Source organism: Procambarus clarkii, chromosome 12 (genome assembly GCF_040958095.1).
Source record: "Procambarus clarkii isolate CNS0578487 chromosome 12, FALCON_Pclarkii_2.0, whole genome shotgun sequence".
NCBI classification, from domain to species: Eukaryota; Metazoa; Arthropoda; class Malacostraca; order Decapoda; family Cambaridae; genus Procambarus; species Procambarus clarkii.
Window position 1 is genome coordinate 17,222,792 of NC_091161.1, and position 21,956 is coordinate 17,244,747.

The following is a 21,956-nucleotide window of genomic DNA, read 5'->3' on the forward strand; positions in this document are numbered from 1 at the left end:
CCAAGAATGATTGTCAAGGCTTCATTTTGTATGCTTTCATTTTTTTTTCATATCGTTTTTGGAATAAGTGCACAGAACTGGTGCGGCATAGTTTATGACGGAGCGCATACTCTGTGGCACATATAGGTTGATTATATGTAGGGCATTATTGTTTAAGTAAAGGGTTACTCCCAGTGATTCATACTCATCCCCCATGTGGAGGTCATCAATAATCTGTGCAGGAATGTTGTCATTTACAAAAGTAATAAGACCCCGTTTTCTCTCTCCAGAGAGCAGGGAGAACTTGTGATAACCGCTGAACCTTGGGTTGAAGTCATCTCCCACCAGTGTCTCCTGTAGCACTATGACGTCAGTTTGGTGTTCACGGACGTACCTTGATTTTTTGTGTTTGGTCTTCTGTTCCCAGTACCCAGCTTCATTACTGTGTATTTCCTAAAGTTTAACTCTGGAAACCACTTGCTGGACAATTTCTTTAGTGTAATATTAGGGGTTGGGGATTTTAGAAACTGGCTACTGAACTTAACCAATACTTTACTTACTGTTGAACAGAGACCTCAGCCACTCCCTGATAAAAATATGTTCGACCACGGCAACCACCTTGCTGCTGCCGTCAGTCGATCAGCAATAGACACTGGAGTCCATATAATAAGTTGGGAGATCACCCGCTTGTAATCGCCGTACACTCGGAGAGGGGTTCAATGTCACCTTTATTTGGGGTGCGGCTCCGAACTGGCCTATTGGTCATATGTACACACTCTCTCGAGTCGCCGTGACTCCTCTACACTCTCCTCATTATGGGATGATCTCCTAAATCCCCTTTATGATGTTGAACCTAGTGCCTCCTCACTGTTTGACGCTGAATACCTGATACATAAAAATATCTCCAACAACTTGGGATTGAATACCTGGCACTTAAAAATATACCCATCAAGAAAAGAAATAAATTTCTCACCTTATCTTGAGGTTATCTTGAGATGATTTCGGGGCTTTTTTTTTTAGTGTCTCCGCGGCCCGGTCTTCGACCAGGCCTCCACCCCCAGGAAGCAGCCCGTGACAGCTGACTAACACCCAGGTACCTATTTACTGCTAGGTAACAGGGGCATAGGGTGAAAGAAACTCTGCCCATTGTTTCTCGTCGGCGCCCGGGATCGAACCCGGGACCACAGGATCACAAGTCCAGCGTGCTGTCCGCTCGGCCGACCGACTCCCTAGTGCGTTTTCATACCAATATGCAATCAAGCACTCCCTAATGCATATTAATGTGTCCATACGGTGCTCTGATCTATGTCCTGAGGTCCACCACCAAGAACATCTGTCTGGGTCCTCAAAATCAGGTAGGTACTTTTGCAGTCCTTCCAATATCTGATGCAAATGAAGTCCCACCCAAATGCCTGTGAAGCTCCTCTTTGCAGCTGCACAAAAGAAACTTGTAGCTCCCCTACACTCGAAGTTCCACTCTACCAATGGAGTTCTACTCCTCAACTTGAAGTTCTGCTCCACTCTTGAATTTCATTCTACACTTGGAGTTCACCATATAATCTTCCTCAGACGCAAAGGTCCTCCATTAACTTCTCCCATACAAACCTGTAATTCCATTACCAATCCATAATTACATGTTTTCATAATAAAATATAAATACAAATATTTACACTAAATAAATTCCTCCTTCCGATATTCCTTTCTGGACTTGCTCTGTCAAGGTGTATCTTCCCTATTTTTGGACGAGTCCATGCTGAAATCAATCACCAGGCGCCGCCCTAGGCTCCGCGCCTCAGTCGCTGTCTGACCTCAGGCAAGTGAGGATGTGTTGCTATTGTCCCCAGCATGTCCACGCATCTTTAAATCCATATATCTGTTCACTATCCTTATAAAATCTCTAACCTATATTCATATACGTTTTTTACGATTGCTGGGCACATGATCGAACACTGGTAAACAATCTATCAACTAATTATGTGAGCTTACTGCAGAATTTTAGAACGTGACGACGCTTGCCCTCACACTCCAACATGGCGTTACTCTTGGTCGTCCAACAAAATCCTTTAGGACTGTCCCTCAAAGCTTCTTTCAGTCCTGATTTGAGCACACGAAGTCGCTTGTCAGGCTTCACACAGAAACACCTGCTTACTTCCCTTCACTCAAAGGAATATCTCACATAAGAGTCCACACAGGACACGACCACCCTTTAGGCTTCAGGTCACCTCTAATATCTTCACGATCACAGAGAAATGGCATACGACGTCCCTGCTGCTTCCTCATACTTGATAACAAGTAGCCCTCACTCAACTACAACACAGAACTATATTCTCCCTTCTTCCCAGGAGGTCATTGACGTACGTCCATTCCTGACAACTGTATTAACTCAAGCGTTATGACCTCTGTTTGCGTCATGTCATAAAATGTCAACATCTCATTCCATCTAACTTTTATCAGATGCTCATCCTCTGCTTGTATTCATTTAAGTTACTGACTGGCGTTTATTTAATAAACTTCCTGCCGTTGACTTCCTAATCTCTGGTCCGGCATGCAGAATAACTCTCACCTGATAGACTCGCTTCAGTAGGCTACCTTGGGGTTCATAACAGTACCAATATGTATATATATATATATATATATATATATATATATATATATATATATATATATATATATATATATATATATATATATATATATATATATATATATATATATATGTCGTACCTAGTAGCCAGAACGCACTTCTCAGCCTACTATGCAAGACCCGATTTGCCTAATAAGCCAAGTTTTCGTGAATTAATTGTTTTTCGACTACCTAACCTAGGTAACCTAACCTAAACTAACTTTTTCAGCTACCTAACCCAACCTAACCTATAAAGATAGGTTAGGTTAGGTAGGGTTGGTTACGTTCAGTCATATATCTACTTTAATTTTAACTCCAATAAAAAAAAATTTACCTCATACATAATAAAATGGGTAGCTTTATCACTTCATAAGAAAAAAATTAGAGAAAATATATAAATTCAAGAAAACTTGGCTTATTAGGCAAATCGGGCCTTGCATAGTAGGCCGAGAAGTGCGTTCTGGCTACTAGGTACGACATATATATATATATATATATATATATATATGTCGTACCTAGTAGCCAGAACGCACTTCTCGGCCTACTATGAAAGGCCCGATTTGCCTAATAAGCCAAGTTTTCCTGAATTAATATATTTTCTCTAATTTTTTTCTTATGAAATGATAAAGCTATCCATTTCATTATGTATGAGGTCAATTTTTTTTTATTGGAGTTAAAATTAACGTAGATATATGACCGAACCTAACCAACCCTACCTAACCTAACCTATCTTTATAGGTTAGGTTGGAATAGGTAGCCGAAAAAGTTAGGTTAGGTTAGGTTAGGTAGGTTAGGTAGTCGAAAAAACATTAATTCATGAAAACTTGGCTTATTAGGCAAATCGGGCCTTGTATAGTAGGCTGAGAAGTGCGTTCTGGCTACTAGGTACGACATATATATATATATATATATATATATATATATATATATATATATATATATATATATATCACAGCACGGGCCCTGCAAAGCAAGCACCCACCCAGAGCCCCTCAAGGCGACAACATCGTTCCGCCATCAGCCGACACCATTTCAGACCCATTAACCGTTGGTGAATCTGAGGTCTACAAAGCAGCCCTTTCTTTTCCACCTGGGTCAGCAGGCGGCTTTACAGGGTTAAAACCTCAACATATCAAGCAAATGTTAAATCCTGCGGTTGGTGATGCTGCACAAGATCTTCTTATGGAACTCACAAGGTTCGTCAACATGTGTCTGGCTGGTGAGATACCTGAGGTCATCAGGCCTCTCTTTTTTGGCGCCTCCCTCTGTGCTCTCAAAAAGAAGGACGAAGGAATCAGGCCAATCGCTGTTGGCAACACTCTCCGACGCCTGATTGCCAAGGCTGCTACGAGGGTTGTCAGCCAGCAAGCGGCTGAATTGCTGAAACCAATCCAGCTAGGATTTGGAATTCCCCAAGGCTGTGAAGCGGCTGCCCATGCAGCACGAGCATACATCACAAACATTTCTGATGAAAAGGCCCCTGCTCAAACTGGACTTTAAGAATGCCTTCAACATGGTAAGAAGAGATGCAGTACTTTGTGCCGTACATCGCCATTTCCGGCCCCTCTACCCGTTCATACTATCGTGCTACAGTGGCGAGTCAAAACTGCTCTTTGGTGAACATGAAATCAGATCATGTGAAGGTGTTCAGCAAGGTGATCCTCTTGCTCCCCTTCTTTTCTGCTTAGTCTTAAAAGAAATCACCGAAAGCTTGTCCAGCGAGTTCAACATCTGGTTTTTGGATGATGGCACTATAGCTGGCACCGTAGACCACCTCTTGTCAGATATCAGGAAAATAAGGGAGCAAGAAGTAAGCCTGGGTCTCGTCCTGAACCCTTCCAAGTGTGAAGTAGTCTCCTCCAACCCAGACATCGTAGCTAGAATAAGGTCTGCCTTGCCTGGAGCCCATGTCATTAGGGCCTAGAACAGCACCCTCCTTGGAGCTCCCCTCGGGTCTAACGCCATTGAGGAGATCCTCGACAAGAAAATCGCAGACCTTAGGATGATGGAAGACAGAATAGGTGACATCGATGCCCACGATGCTTTTTATCTCCTCACCAAATGCCTATCCCTTCCGAGGCTAACCTACTTTCTGAGGTGCGCCCCATCTTACAACAACCCAAAGCTTGACGAGTATGACCTCCTACTGAAGACCATGCTGGAAAAAGTTGTTAACCTCTCTCTCAACGAATGCCAGTGGAAACAAGCCACTCTTCCTGTCAGGCTCGGTGGCTTGGGTGTCCGCACCGCCACCCAAATTGCAGTCCCAGCCTTCCTGTCTTCCTCCTCAGCATCAGATGACCTGGTTAAGGAAATTCTACCTGACACCCTGAGTGATGTAGCGGGGATACAGGACCCCCACTACACGGAATGTGACACGAAATGGGGTGCCATGACAGACCCAGCACTCAGACCAGCCATGCCGAAAGCCAAGAAACAATCCAGTTGGGACAGCCCCATTGTAGACAAAGAAGCCACAGCTTTGCTGGAGGCAGCAACAACCCCCAGTGATCGTGCACGCCTCACGGCTGTGCAGGCTCCCCATGCAGGGGACTTCCTTCTGGCAGTCCCTATGTCTGCGACAGGCACACGTCTTGATCCGCAGGAGCTCCGTATTGCAGTCGCTCTCCGCCTTGCTGCCCCTATCCACACTGTTCACAGGTGTATTTGCGGCGAGGCAGATGCTGACGAATATGGATTGCATGGCCTGCACTGTGGAAAATCGGGTGGTTGGCACACTAGACACGACGAAGTCAACGACATCATTAAAAGAAGCCTTGCCTCTGCTCAGTGTCCAGCGGAGAGAGAGCCCCGCAACCTACTGAACCGTGACTCTGTTAGCTTTGCCGGCCGACCAGACGGAATCACACTGCGTCCGTGGAAGGGTGGCAGGCAGTTAGCATGGGACTATACTCGCTTATCCACCCTGGCAACGACATACATCACCCTCTCTGCCGGCACGGCAGGAGCCGCAGCGACACACAGAGAAAAACAAAAGTCAGTCAAGTACAGGCAATTAGATCAAAGGTACAATTTCGTTCCAATAGGGTCTGAGACCCTAGGCCCATGGGGTGAGAGTGCAAGAAGGTTTCTTAAGGATCTTGGTTCCAAGCTCATTGACACCACAAGAGACCCTAGAGCAGCAAGTTTTCTCTTTCAGCGCCTCAGTGTCGCGATCCAGAGGGGAAATGCCCGCTGCATCCTCGGTTCCTGCCCGGCGTCGGAGGAGTTCGAGGAAATCTACAGCCTCTAGGAAGCGAACTTTTTCTTGTGTCCTCTTAATGTTCATTTTTTGTATAAAATCAGATATGTAACTGTATAACCTTGCATAATAAAGTGTACATCATAATAAAAAAAAAAAAGGGGGTGGTAGGAGAAGTGAACACTCTTTCGTATTCAGAGTTAAATGTCAAGTTTTTCCCTGAGTGCTCTGTGTTCCCTTCTCTGAGGCTGTGGGTCCCTATAATTACACCAGTGGTGGTACCCCCCTATATATATATATATATATATATATATATATATATATATATATATATATATATATATATATATATATATATATATATATATATATATATATATATATATATATATGTCGTACCTAGTAGCCAGAACGCACTTCTCAGCCTACTATGCAAGGCCCAATTTGCCTAATAAGCCAAGTTTTCATGAATTAATTGTTTTTCGGCTACCTAACCTACCTAAGCTAACCTAACCTAACGTTTTCGGCTACCTAACTTAACCTAACCAAACCTATAGAGATAGGTTAGGTTAGGTAGGGTTGGTTAGGTTCGGTCATATATCTACATTAATTTTAACTCCTGTTAAAAAAAAATTGACCTCATGCGTAATGAAATGGGTAGCTTTATCATTTCATAAGAAAAAAATTAGAGAAAATATATTTTCTTTATATATATATATAAATATATATATATATATATATATATATATATATATATATATATATATATATATATATATATATATATATATATATATATATATATATATATATATATATATAATGTCGTACCTAGTAGTCAGAACGCACTTCTCAGCCTACTATGCAAGGCCCGATTTGCCTAATAAGCCAGTGACTCCGCTCCAATATAGAAGCATCAAGAAATATGGACCAATAGGCTTTCTACAATCACTTCTATTCAATACCCACTGTTTCGTGTTCTGTCTTGTGTTGATGAATTTAATACCCTATTAAATACCACCTCACCCCATCCACCTCACTCAAATGTAGATATAAACAAATCGGAGATGTGTAAGTTCTATTCAGTTGTGTATGTGTAACTAAAGTCTTTGAAAATGTAATAAGTTTTACGAAACGCGCTCAAGTGTCGCGTCAGACTAGAAATAAAAATGAATTTTGGAGAATTGATTTTTGAATTACCACCAACAGTGAAAAGAAATGTACGAAAGATTGAGAAAATTCGTGTTAGAATTATTAATCTTACTTTTTCGGTCATATTTAATAATATATATATATATATTATATATGATCCAGTGCAAGGTGACATTCACTTTACCTAAGGGGATGGCTGAAGAAGCCGCTACCAGCCAGCTCACCCCTCCCGAAGCCAATCAAGAGGAGAGGCACATGCAGTGTTTGTGGGAACATCATCTGCATCAACTCTGTCTCCAGAGTCATACGCCAGCATGGTGACTGTCCTGGGTCAGGGAGGCCGCCCGTGGGAGGAGGCAGCACTCAGGAGCCTGTTGCACCAGTACAAATCGCAACAGATTACATTGCAACAGACGACCTGCTAGAGGCAATTAAAGCAACGTCAACCAGGACACTCACCCACATCCCAAAGGCCTCTCGCCCATTTGCTGCAGGGAAATACATGGACCTCATCGCAAAAGTCAACAGAGGGTCAAATAACCTTGATGCACCTGATACCATCAAAGCCTGGCACAATCTGCTACTTTTTGGCAACGCATGCTTAGGTGTACCAGACAGAGGAGGCAAGACACTGGCCTCATCCGTCAATAAAGCAATTAGGGATTTTCCTAGGGCTGACAACCTAGTCCGCCTCCCCAAACACCGCCGAGGCAGACCAAGTACGACAATCAGCGACAACAGAAAATTAGGTACCCAAGTCAGCAAGAAAATTGAAGAGGGCAATACAGTCGGGGCACTCAGGTTGATCACAAGTGAGGACAAAATTTTGCCCAGGGATGAAACCACAGCCCAAGCACTGAGAGAAAAACACCCCCTCAGGGCCGTAGGTGGACCTCCCCCACAGGTCAGGCTCGCCCCTAACCAGGAACCTCTCGTCCTCCGGGAGTCAGAGGTTTATAAAGCTATCGTTTCATTTCCCCCGGGCTCCTCAGGAGGCTACACAGGGGTAAGACCTCAACATGTGAAGGAAATGGTGAACCCTGTTCTTGGCCCAGCTGCAGAAGCGCTCCTGACAGAAATCACAACGTTTGTCAACAACTGCCTCGCCGGGTTAATCCCTGATGAAATCAAACCATTCTTCTTTGGTGCATCCCTATGTGCCCTGAAAAAGAAGGGGGGAGGGATCAGACCCATTGCCGTTGGTAATACCCTTCGCCGCCTAGTTGCAAGGGCTGCTGTCAGAAGTATCCGAATGGAAGCAGCCACCATGCTGCAACCCAACCAGCTGGGGTTTGGAGTCCCCCAAGGCTGTGAAGCAGCGGCTCATGCTGCACGAGCCTACATTAGCTCTCTTACTGAAGACCAGGCAGTAGTAAAATTAGATTTTAAAAACGCTTTCAACACGGTCAAAAGGGAAGCAATCCTCACTGCAGTCCAGGAACATTGCCCAAGCATTCTCCCGTTTGTGTCAGCAGGCTACAGCAAAGACTCAACCCTCCTGTTTGGCAAACATGAAGTCACCTCAGCAGAGGGAATTCAACAGGGTGACCCACTTGCACCGTTCCTCTTTTGCATAGCGGTTCGAGAAATTACAACCAGACTGTCCAGCAAGCTCAACATCTGGTTCCTGGATGATGGCACTCTGGCAGGCACACAAGATTCCCTGCTAGAAGACCTACAGCTGGTGAAGACACGGGGGGAGTCCATGGGTCTCGTTCTTAACCCCTCCAAGTGCGAAATTATTGCATCCAGTGAAGTAATCATTAGAGCAGTGAAATCAGTTCTACCAGAAGCCTCAGTCGTTAAACCTACCGACAGCACACTACTCGGAGCACCTCTGGGCCACAATGCTATTGCTGCGGTCCTTGACGAAAAGTTTAGAGACCTAAAGAGGATGGAAGAGAGAATTGGGGATTTGGACTCCCACGATGCCCTCTACCTTCTCACAAAGTGCCTTACCTTGCCCAGGCTAACATACTTCTTAAGGTGTGCACCAACTTTTGGCAACCCACTTCTAAATCAATATGATGAGCTCCTCAGGTCAATATTCAGGAAGGCGCTCAACCTAGATTTAGATGACAGTCAGTGGGACCAAGCAACACTACCAGTGAGATTTGGAGGGATAGGCATACGAAAGGCAACTGAGGTAGCACTTCCAGCATTCTTATCCTCATGTACAGCAGCCAACGAATTGGTAGGGCAGATCCTACCAGAGCGTATGAGAGAGACAGCGGGAACTCATGATCAAACGTTCATCGAAGCAGCCAGACAATGGGATACCATTGCACACCCTCAACCCCGACCACAAATCCCAAAAGACCACAAGCAGGCCCACTGGGATAGCCCAATAATGGAAAAGACTGTCACAGCAATGATTGACAACGTTGATGCTGAAAATAAAGCCCGCCTCCTAGCGGTAACAGCACCCCACGCCGGGGATTTCTTATTTGCTGTGCCCAATGCAGCCCTGGGAACTCGCCTCAGTCATGACACTCTCCGCATTGGAGTTGCCCTTCGCCTTGCCGCCCCCATCCTCACCGAACATAGGTGCATCTGCGGAACTGCGATGGCAGACCAATATGGTCGTCATGGTCTGGTATGTCGTAAATCACAGGGTAAAATTGCAAGACATGAAGAAGTCAACGACATCATCAAGAGGAGCCTCGCCACAGCCCGCTGCCCGGCACAAAGAGAACCACACTTATCCAGACCTAACGACCCTCAGAAGCGCCCTGATGGGGTCACCTTGCTACCTTGGAAGGATGGTAAGCAAGTGGTATGGGACTACACGTGCGCTGCCACACTGGCCAGTACCTACCTCCACTACAGCACACGTGAAAGCGGTGGTGCTGCTTCTTTCAGGGAATCGCAGAAAATTATTAAATATAGAGGTCTAGCACACTGCTACAACTTTGTTCCGATCGGCTCGGAGACCCTCGGTTCGTGGGGAAAATGTGCATTGAAGTTCCTGAAGGAATTGGGGGACAAATTGATCAGCGCTACAAAAGACCAGAGAGCAAAAAGTTTCTTGTTCCAGCGCCTCAGTGTTGCGATTCAGAGGGGAAATGCCTGTTGCGTCTTGGGCACTAGTCCAACTTCAGAGGAATTCGAAGAAGTGTTTGACTTGCAACAATGATCGAACCCGTCTGTGACATTCATCACTGTTTCCCATTGTTGTGTTTTTCAAGAGATCCATAACCTTTAAGCACCTTTTTGCATTATTATTTTTGTATCAACCCATGTATATCTTGTAACCATCAAATGCATAATAAAGCACAAAAAAAAATATATATATATATATATATATATATATATATATATATATATATATATATATATATATATATATATATATATATATATATATATGCATATATATATATGCATATATATATATGCATATATATATATGTATATATATATATATATATATATATATATATATATATATATATATATATATATATATATATATATATATCTATGTTTATTTATATTATATATATATATATGATTTGCAATTGGTTGACATCCATAAGTGGACTTTATTTTTAGTTCATTTTTAACAACATCATTTAGTGTATGTGGGTTGGGGTTAGAGTAGATGAGGGTATTATCATCAGCAAACAAAATAGGTTTCAGAATGGTAGAGACATTAGGCAGATCATTGATGTATATCAGAAATAGGAGAGGTCCCAAGATGCTGCCCTGTGGCATTCCAACGGTTATTGGTAGAGTGGGAGAGGTTATATTATTGATGGTTACACATTGGTGTCTATCACTAAGATTGGATTGGATAAAGTCCAGTGCATGGCCCCGGATTCCATAATGATGGAGTTTACGTAAGAGGTAATTGTGATTAACAGTATCAAAGGCCTTTCTCAGGTCAATGAAGAGTCCAATCGGAAACTCATTTTTGTCAAGGGCTGAGTAAATTATATCAAGAAGACTAATAATTGCATCATTGGTACTCTTTTGGGAGCGGAAGCCAAACTGACACGGGCTAAGAATGTCGAATTTTACGAGATAGGAGTAAAGCCGTTTGTAGATAATTTTTTCAAATATTTTTGATAGTATGGGTAGGTTTGATATTGGTCTATAATTGTTTATGTCTGCCGGATTACCTCCTTAATGAACTGGCGTTACTCTTGCGTTTTTAAGGATATCAGGGAAGGTATGACACTCAAGGGATTTGTTGAACAGCAGAGCTATAGGTGGCGCAAGGGCATGGGAGGCGCTCTTGTATACAATGGATGGGATTTCACTGATGTTCCCAGCTTTGGTTTTTAGTGAGTGTATGATGGACACAACATCTGTCGGGCTGACTGGTGAGAGGAGAAGAGAGTTTGGATAGCTGCCTGAGAGATATGTGTTGATATGTGTCTGAGTCTGTGGGATTTTACTGGCAAGATTAGCACCAACCGATGAAAAGAAGCTATTAAATTCATTTGCCATTTTTAAATCAGTTGACGGTGCAAAGCCATCCTTAGAGAGTGTAATCTGGTTGTGGGAGTGTTGTTTAGTTCCTAAGATATTAGAGGTGGAATTCCATGTGCTTTTCATGTTGCCTTTTGCTTCTTTGAATCTAGTCTCATAATATGAAAGTTTACCTTTTCTTATGATACTGGTAAGCACTGATGAGTACCTCTTAACTACTTCCATTGTAACTAGGCCAATCCTAAATTTCTTTTCATATTCATGTTTTTTGTTGATTGATTTGATTATGCCACTTGTGAGCCACGGATTGTTTTTTCTTCTGTCAGTTACTTGTTTGGTAAGGAAGGTTTCTTACTTTCTGGTGGTGCTGTGTCCATGTTTGCTATGAGGAAGGTAGGATAGTGGTCAGTTATTCTGGCCTAGATCATACCAGATGTAAGGGGAGCTGTTATATTAGTCCATAAGTAATCCAAGGTAGTGGCAGATGTTTGAGTGACTCGGGTGGGCTTGGTGATTGTGGGGATTAGCATACAAGAGTGCATGCTGTTACGAAAATAGTCAACTTGAGGGTTATTGATTTATATTTTTTGAAGACCCAGATTATATATATATATATATATATATATATATATATATATATATATATATATATATATATATATATATATATATATATATATATATATATATATATTATTAAATATGACCGAAAAAGTAAGATTAATAATTCTAACACGAATTTTCTCAATCTTTCGTACATTTCTTTTCACTGCTGGTGGTAATTCAAAAATCAATTCTCCAAAATTCATTTTTATTTCTAGTCTGACGCGACACTTGAGCGCGTTTCGTAAAACTTATTACATTTTCAAAGACTTTAGTTTACACATACACAACTGAATAGAACTTACACATCTCCGATTTGTTTATATCTACATTTGAGTGAGGTGGATGGGGTGAGGTGGTATTAATAGGGTATTAAATTCATCAACACAAGACAGAACACGAAACAATGGGTACTGAATGGAAGTGATTGTAGAAAGCCTATTGGTCCATATTTCTTGATGCTTCTATATTGGAGCGGAGTCTTGAGGTGGGTAGAATATAGTTGTGCATTAATTGGCTGTTGATTGCTGGTGTTGACTTCTTAATGTGTAGTGCCTCGCAAACGTCAAGCCGTCTGCTATCGCTGTATCTATCTATGATTTCTGTGTTGTTTACTAGGATTTCTCTGGCGATGGTTTGGTTGTGGGAAGAGATTATATGTTCCTTAATGGAGCCCTGTTGCTTATGCATCGTTAAACGCCTAGAAAGAGATGTTGTTGTCTTGCCTATATACTGGGTTTTTTGGAGCTTACAGTCCCCAAGAGGGCATTTGAAGGCACAGACGACGTTGGTCTTTATATATATAAAAGGAGGAACCCGGCTGCACCCTTGTCTCACCCCCCCCTCTCATCCCCCCCCTCCTTTCTTTCTCCCTCTCCCCTCTTCCCTCTTCCTCCCCCCCCCCTCTCCTATACAATATCAGAGTGAACACGGCCACTTACCTCTGCCTATGGTGGTTGGTAATAGGGTTGGCGGCGTGACAATATTTAGCCCCTTAACTATATTCTTGATCATCCCGGATATATATTACACCTTTGGGGCTCTATGCTAGTCAGGTTAAGGTCTCCCAACAGCAGCCTTCCTCCCATCACCATCGTTGTCGGAAAATCCGACACCATTTAATAATCATACAGATAATAGCTGTATTGTATAAACAAGTTACCCATAGAAAACGTAACTTGTAGTGGAATTACCGTCTAAAGAAAACGGGATATCATCACCACATACCATTATAAATTGACCAGCTATTCTGCTGGGAATTATTCTTAAATACATTAGTCTTTGGACTTTACCATCATAAAAACATCTCATATAAATTAACTTAATTATCAATATTAAAGTAGAGTAAATGTGACCCTTCTATCACTTTCTGACATGTGGACAATGTAAGCCAGGCGTCAGAGTGAGGAAGGGGCAGCCATTGTTTATACGAGACCAGAGGCTCACACGGGAGCAAATTCGGCTCCTGTTAATTTTACTTGGACGTAGTGTTATGGAACCCAAAGGTGTACCATTATCAACACGCTGTCTACAAATTCAAGTTAAGTGTCTATCCGAAACCCATTATCTATCATTAGTGGCCATTAATGTCATTGGGTAGGGTTAGCCGGTTAGAACGCGAAATCGCCTCATACTAAAGGTAATTAAGCCAGGTCTTTATTGTTCCATGTACTGTATAGTGTTTTCTCTGATATAGCTTGTCATATATAGGATTCTGGCTTCACAGCTAGCGCACTTTTGACAGGTCAAGACGAGGATGCAAGATTTGTGCACCAGTTACTGGGTGATGGAAGCTACGTCAAAGAGGATAATTTGGTGTCTACACCCTAGTTATACCTGGTGGACTAACCTGCTGTACTATAAGATAAGGAACCTCTTCAATGTATGTAGTTACTGTAGTTAGATTGGCTGCATATATATTAATTTAATAACCCCCCCTAATGTGTAGAGGATCGATTTGTGAGATTATGAGATTATTGCAGAAATACAGTCCACTTATCATTATACAAATTGCTATCGAAGTATATAAATTAACGTAAATATAAATTCATATAAATTAAATAAATATAAATCTCACAGGTCGGTTCCCACAATCGTCAAGATGGAGTACTCGGAGTATTCCTGTAAGAGACTCATCTCACATTTCGACTGTCCGGACTCGGCCCCAAAGAGGCGAAAGTTAGAAGACGGCTGGGATGGAAATTGGGAGGACGTGGCCTCCTACGTGCGCAAGATGGTGGACGTCTGGGACCAACTGTGGGACTACGGCGGACAAACGCTTGGGAAGGACTGGGAATATATGGATATATGAACAGTGTTTACTTCTTTGTTTCTGATAATTACTTTTTATTTTTTTGTGAAATTTATTAATATAAAGGCTATGTGTACTCACCTAATTGTATTCACCTAGTTGTCCTTGCGGGGGTTGAGCTCTGGCTATTTGGTCCCGCCTCTCAACTGTCAATCAACTAATGTACAGGTTCCTGAACCTATTGGGCTCTATCATACCTACATATGAAACTGTGTATTTAGTCAGACTCCACCACATCACTGCCTAATGCATTCCATTTGTCTACAACTCTGACACTGAAAAAATTCTCTCTAACGTCTATATGGCTCATTTGGGCACTCAATTTCCACCTGTGTCCCCGAGTGTGTGCGTGTGCCCCTTGTGTTAAATAATCTGTCTTTATCTACCCTATCAATTCCTCTGAGAATCTTGCATGTGGTGATCATGTCCCCTCTAACTCTTCTGTCACCCAGTGACGTGAGGTTTAATTCCCGTAGTCTCTCCTCGTAGCTCATACCTCTCAACTCGGGTACTAGTCTGGTGGCAAACCTCTGAACCTTTTCCAGTTTAGTCTTATGCTTCACTAGATTTGGACTCCATGCTGGAGCTGCATACTTTAGGATTGGTCTGACATATGTGGTACATAATGTTCTGAAAGATTCCTTTGTGTGTGTGTGTGTGTGTGTGTGTGTGTGTGTGTGTGTGTGTGTGTGTGTGTATTTTATAAGAAAGAGACAAATAAACATGTGAGTGAATGAATATGTACACCAATTAATGGTGAATGGGCTGCCATGTGTGAATATTAATGTATACTATGGGCCACACTCACTGAAATATGTTGTCTGTGTGTGTAGATACGTGTAATTGAAGTGACTTATCGACGTGAATTTTTCTGTGTGTATATATCCAATATGAGTGATCCTTGTCATAATTGTGACAGTTTCTGCAATTTGACTGTCGAGACTATATGTATGTTTGTGTGTGTGTGTGCGTGTGCGTGTGCCTGTGCGTGTGTGTGTGTGTGTGTGTGTGAGCGCGCGCGCGCAAGAATGTCACACTTTGAAATATGTACCTATGATTATTAGAATATACCATTCGAGAAAAAAAATGTATACCTATTTATCAGTCCATTCTCTCTCTCTGCCTGCCTGCCTGCCTACTAAAACTTGTCCACTCCATATGCTGTTGAATATCTATCTCCAATGATCCTTTACCGTTAATTAACACATTATTAAGCAAATTAAGTCAATTACAAATATTTACACCTTCTTAAGCACGTATCTTCCTTCTAACATAAATCACTATAAGTCATATACTTACATCAGTTCGAAACACTTTTCTTATTCCTTCCTGAACACCTTTCCATATATAACCTATCTCCACAAATTAATATCTTAATCACTAAACTGGCAACCCCATGTCATTCAGTCCCCCCAACTCCTCATTCCCCCTCGGCGCCCCACCCTACCCCCCAACCGAGGCCCAAACATAACTACCTTCATACCACAATTACCAGAGACCACCCTCCTCCCCCCCGCCCCCTGCCCACCAGAGAAAATGGCCGCCACAACGCTATACTTACCCAGCCAAACCGTTCGTTCGCATATGTACTATTTATTGTTGAAAAAACAAAATTAGAATAAAACAAACCAGATTTTCATTCCCTAGTAAAACATACATATATATATATATATATATATATATATATATATATATATATATATATATATATATATATATATATATATATATATATATATATACAAAACGAGGGCTAAATTAGCACATATTAGGTATTGGATTGTTTGATTCACAAACTCATTTGGACACACCACACTAAATATTAATTAATACATACCTTTAAACACACACACACACACACACACACACACACACACACACACACACACACACACACACACACACACACACACACACATGTCAGTTTGCCTAAATTATTTAATATTCATTCATGAAACTGCCTCACTGGACTGCAACCTCATGGAATAAGCTGTCATGTATTTCTAACTGTCAACACAAACTCACAACTTCACACGTCAATCATTGCAAATGTTGATAAATAGACACTGACTAACCTTACTACGAGATATAAATACACGTGCCAAATTTTATTCAAAAGGCAACTCCAGCGTGGCCTAGTCGGAGAGAACATGTTCTTAATCCAAATAGACCTGCGTTCGAGCCTGTCGGAACGGTTGCAAGTACAGGGCACAGATTTCTCTGTGTGTCCCCTCTTGTAGGAGCATCAGTTTCGATAGATTCTCTGGATAGCCGAAGATTGATTGACTGACCCCTTGGAATGTGGGGAAGGGTTGAAATCCGGGGGCCCACGGATGGATACCTGGATCCACTGACCTCGGGCAGGTCTTTCAATTCACCTGGATTTCAGGTGGGGAGAAGGGAGGCAATTTGGGTCGACACAAATAGCTTCCTGGACCCAAAACTCCAAAGACACCCAGACAATCAAGGCGCACACGGCCTCAGAAGACACACGGACTCAAGACACAGGATCAAGACACGCGGACTCAAGACACACACGGGATCAAGACACACACGGACTCAAGACACACACGCATTCAAGATACACACGGAATCAAGACACACACGGAATCAAGATACACACGGAATCAAGACTCACACGGAATCAAGACTCAAACGGAATCAAGACTCAAACGGAATCAAGACACACACGGAATTAAGACACACACGGAATCAAGATACACACGGAATCAAAACACACACGGAATCAAGACAAACACGGAATCAAGACACACATGGACACTGACATGATCCCAAGGTGGAGATAAGGGGATAAGGAGAATTTGAGGGGACACAAATGGCATCCTGGACTCAAAACCCCAGGGACAAGGACACGGACACGGACACTCATAGACTCTGACACGGACACATACGGAATTAATGCACACTCACACGGACTCAAGACACACACGGACTCAAGACACACACGGACTCAAGACACACACGGACTCAAGACACACACACGGAATCAAGACACACATGGACACTGACACGATCCCAGATAAGGGATTGATAAGATAGGTGGAGATAAGGGAGGCAATTTTGAGGGGACACAAATGGCATCCTGGACTCAAAACCCCAGGGACACTGACACGGACACGGACACTCATAGACTCTGACTGACACGGACACATACGGAATCAAGACTCACACGGAATCAAGACACACACGTAATCAAGACACACACGGAATCAAGACACACACGTAATCAAGACACACACGGAATCAAGACACACACGGAATCAAGACATAACACGTAATCAAGACACACACGGAATCAAGACATAACACGTAATCAAGACACACACGGAATCAAGACACACACGGAATCAAGACACACAAGGAATCAAGACACTCACGGAATCAAGACACACACGGAATCAAGACACACGGAATCAAGACATAACACGTAATCAAGACACACAAGGAATCAAGACACACAAGGAATCACGACACTCACGGAATCAAGACACTCACAGAATCAAGACATTTACTGAATCAAGACACACACGGAATCAAGACATACACGGAATCAAGACACACAAGGAATCATGGCACACACGGAATCAAGGCACACACGGAATCAAGGCACACACGGAATCAAGATACACAAGGAATCAAGACACACACGGAATCAAGACACACAAGGAATCAAGACACTCACGGAATCAAGACATATACGGAATCAAGACACACACGGAATCAAGACACTCACGGAATCAAGATACACAAGGAATCAAGGCACACACGGAATCAAGGCACACACGGAATCAAGATACACAAGGAATCAAGACACATACACGGAATCAAGATACACAAGGAATCAAGACACATACACGGAATCAAGACACACAAGGAATCAAGACACGCACGGAATCAAGACATATACGGAATCAAGACACACAAGGAATCAAGACACATACACGGAATCAAGACACACAAGGAATCAAGACACGCACGGAATCAAGACATATACGGAATCAAGACACATACACGGAATCAAGACACACAAGGAATCAAGACACGCACGGAATCAAGACACACACGGAATCAAGACACGCACGGAATCAAGACACACACGGAATCAAGACACGCACGGAATCAAGACACACACGGAATCAAGACACGCACGGAATCAAGACACACACGGAATCAAGACACGCACGGAATCAAGACACGCACGGAATCAAGACACACACGGAATCAAGACACGCACGGAATCAAGACACACACGGAATCAAGACACGCACGGAATCAAGACACGCACGGAATCAAGACACATTGGAATCAAGACACATTGGAATCAAGACACACACGGAATCAAGACACGCACGGAATCAAGACACATTGGAATCAAGACACACACGGAATCAAGACACATTGGAATCAAGACACATTGGAATCAAGACACACACGGAATCAAGACACGCACGGAATCAAGACACACACGGAATCAAGACACGCACGGAATCAAGACACGCACGGAATCAAGACACGCACGGAATCAAGACACACACGGAATCAAGACACGCACGGAATCAAGACACACACGGAATCAAGACACGCACGGAATCAAGACACGCACGGAATCAAGACACATTGGAATCAAGACACATTGGAATCAAGACACACACGGAATCAAGACACGCACGGAATCAAGACACATTGGAATCAAGACACACACGGAATCAAGACACATTGGAATCAAGACACATTGGAATCAAGACACACACGGAATCAAGACACGCACGGAATCAAGACACACACGGAATCAAGACACGCACGGAATCAAGACACGCACGGAATCAAGACACACACGGAATCAAGACACGCACGGAATCAAGACACACACGGAATCAAGACACACACGGAATCAAGACACGCACGGAATCAAGACACACACGGAATCAAGACACGCACGGAATCAAGACACACAAGGAATCAAGACACGCACGGAATCAAGACACATAGGAATCAAGACACACACGGAATCAAGACACACACGGAATCAAGACACGCACGGAATCAAGACACACACGGAATCAAGACACGCACGGAATCAAGACACATAGGAATCAAGACACACACGGAATCAAGACACATAGGAATCAAGACACATAGGAATCAAGACACACACGGACAGAGATAAAAAATTTAAACATCAAAGGAATGTTGCGTTTCTTGTTTGTCAAAAAACTGTTTTAAATTTGTTAACGTGAGAACTGCCAGAAGGTCAATCATCCAGAGAATCTATCGCAAGTGATGTTGCTACAGGAGAGGGATCTGTGCCCTGTAATTGCTACCGTTTAGACAGGCTCGAACGCAGAATGATCATTAGGATCACAAGGCCCCTCCGACTAGGTCTACTAGGCTAGGCTAGGTCTACTAGGCCGACTAGAGTAGTTACTAGTTCAAAGTACATTTCTAACTTGTATGAAGAAGAAGTAACCTTTTTTTCAACCTATGGGAGACAAATCATTGAATATGCAGCCCCAGCCTGTTTTCCAACAGAGCTGAGAGTTATGAGTTACATAACTTCTGGAAAAACTACTTGAGCAATTGAGATGGTTGAGAGGTGGGACCAAAGATCTGTAGGTTCACCAAGTTCACCTAGTTCACCTAGTTCAAAGATCACCTAGCAAATACAACTAGGTGAGAACAAACTTACAAAAACCCACAGTTGTAGATGCAAACTCCATTCATAATTTTAAAAGTTGATATGACAGAGAAATAGGCCAAGAGTCATTGGTTTAAACAACAGGTGGCTATATTGTCAACGTTCAAAAACTGTTGCTTGGTCCTGCAAGTACAAATAGGTGAGTACACAGAGATATGAAACATGTATGTGTTCCTTCTAGACTAACAATCAGGGATTCCTGGATCGAAACCCGGACAGGCAGGAATGAAATTATTGGTGGCGTTTCCTATCACCTAATGCCTCTGTTCTCCGAGCAGTAAACAGGTATCCAGTTGTGAGCTTCTTGTAGGATTGCATCGTGGTGAGGGTTAGGTCAGGGTCAGTTTAGGTGTTTGATCTTGCGAGGTGGGTGTTGGTTAGGTTAGGTTAAGTTAGGATAGGTTAGGTTAAGTTTGGTTAGGTTAGTTAGGTTAGGTTAGTTAGGTTAGGTTAGGTTAGGTTTAGGTTAGGTTAGTTAGGTTAGTTAGGTTAGGTTAGTTAGGTTAGGTTAGTTAGGTTAGGTTAGTTAGGTTAGGTTAGGTTAGGTTAGGTTAGGTTTGGTTAGGTTATTTAGGTTAAGTTAGTTTAGGTTCGGTTTAGGTGTAGGTTAGGTTAGATTTAGATTAGGTTAGGTTAGATTAGGTTTGGCTATAGATTGGGGTAGGTTATACGTTAGGGTAGAGTATAGGTTAGGCTTGGTTAGGTTAGGAAATAGGCCAAGAGTTATTGCTATAAACAACCGACGGCTTAAAAGGCAGACTCTAAGATTAATGCTTGATCCTCCTCTCACAAAGAGGTGACTACACATACATATGTAACATGAATAATGTGTTCCTTCTCGACTCACAATATGGGATTACAGAGTTCGAATCGCGGTCAGGCAGGGCAGTAATTGTTCGTAGCGTTTCCTATCACCTAATGTACCTGTTCACCTAGCAGTAAATAGGTATCCAGGAGTTAGTGACCCACTGGCATCCTGGTGAGTGAGGGTTAGTGTGACCTTGTGGGGTGGGGTGTTGGAGACCACTATATAAACCTAACATGTATATATATAGACTGCCTGTGTACTTGTCTCCCGACTCAAAAGAAGTTATAAGTACTGTCAATGAAGCCTAAGAGAGCATAATCCAAGGCCTAAGAGTAGTCATTCGTTCTATGAAGAGGATTGTTTAGGTTCTTTAAATACCAGCGTGTGGCATTTATGAGCAATTTGTGCGAGATCAATGGCATCCAAACATTTCCATGTTGGTGCAATAGTCCACTTTTGGTTTGTTTGTTTGACTAAATAGTTGCTATAAGTACTATCATTAATGGAGAATTGGCTGGTATGTGTGAGTATCCTCCGCCGCAGTTACCATTATCATCACTCACTCACTCACTCACTGACAAGTTATTGGTTACCACTTGTATACAATAACAACGGCCATACTACCACTTAAAGGACACTGCTTCTCGTCCCATTAGCCAAGTTAAGCAACTTTCAATTTGGTTAGTAATTGGATGGGTAACCTGCCTGGTAACACCAACTGCTAGTGCTGCTGATGGCATTCATATTTGGGCAGTCCCTGTGGATCAGTGGCAAGGCACTCACCTCGCGCTTCTCAAGCGATTTCGCCTGGGTTCATATCCTGGCTAGCCGAGAAGAGCGGATTGACTAGGCACCAATCCTTAACTGAACGATTTTCTTCACGAAGCAGTGAATAGGTACCTGGTTGTTAAACGGTTTGTCGGGTTGTGTTCCAGAGAAAATTAACAATGAGTTTGTGTGTACTCACTTAATTGTACTTACCTTATTGTGCTTGCGGGGGTTGAGCTCTGGCTCTTTGGTCCCGCCTCACAACCGTCAATCAACAGGTGTACAGGTTAGAGCCTATTGGGCTCTATCATAGCTATACTTGAAACTGTGCATGGAGTCAGCCTCCACCACATCACT

General features: G+C 42.7%; 1 protein-coding gene across 1 annotated transcript in view; it reads left to right on the forward strand.

Annotated features, from left to right (window-relative positions):
- Positions 1 to 21,956, forward strand: part of LOC123772842 (uncharacterized) — a 654,514-nt gene that overhangs the window by 149,085 nt on the left and 483,473 nt on the right. The window lies entirely within an intron of this gene.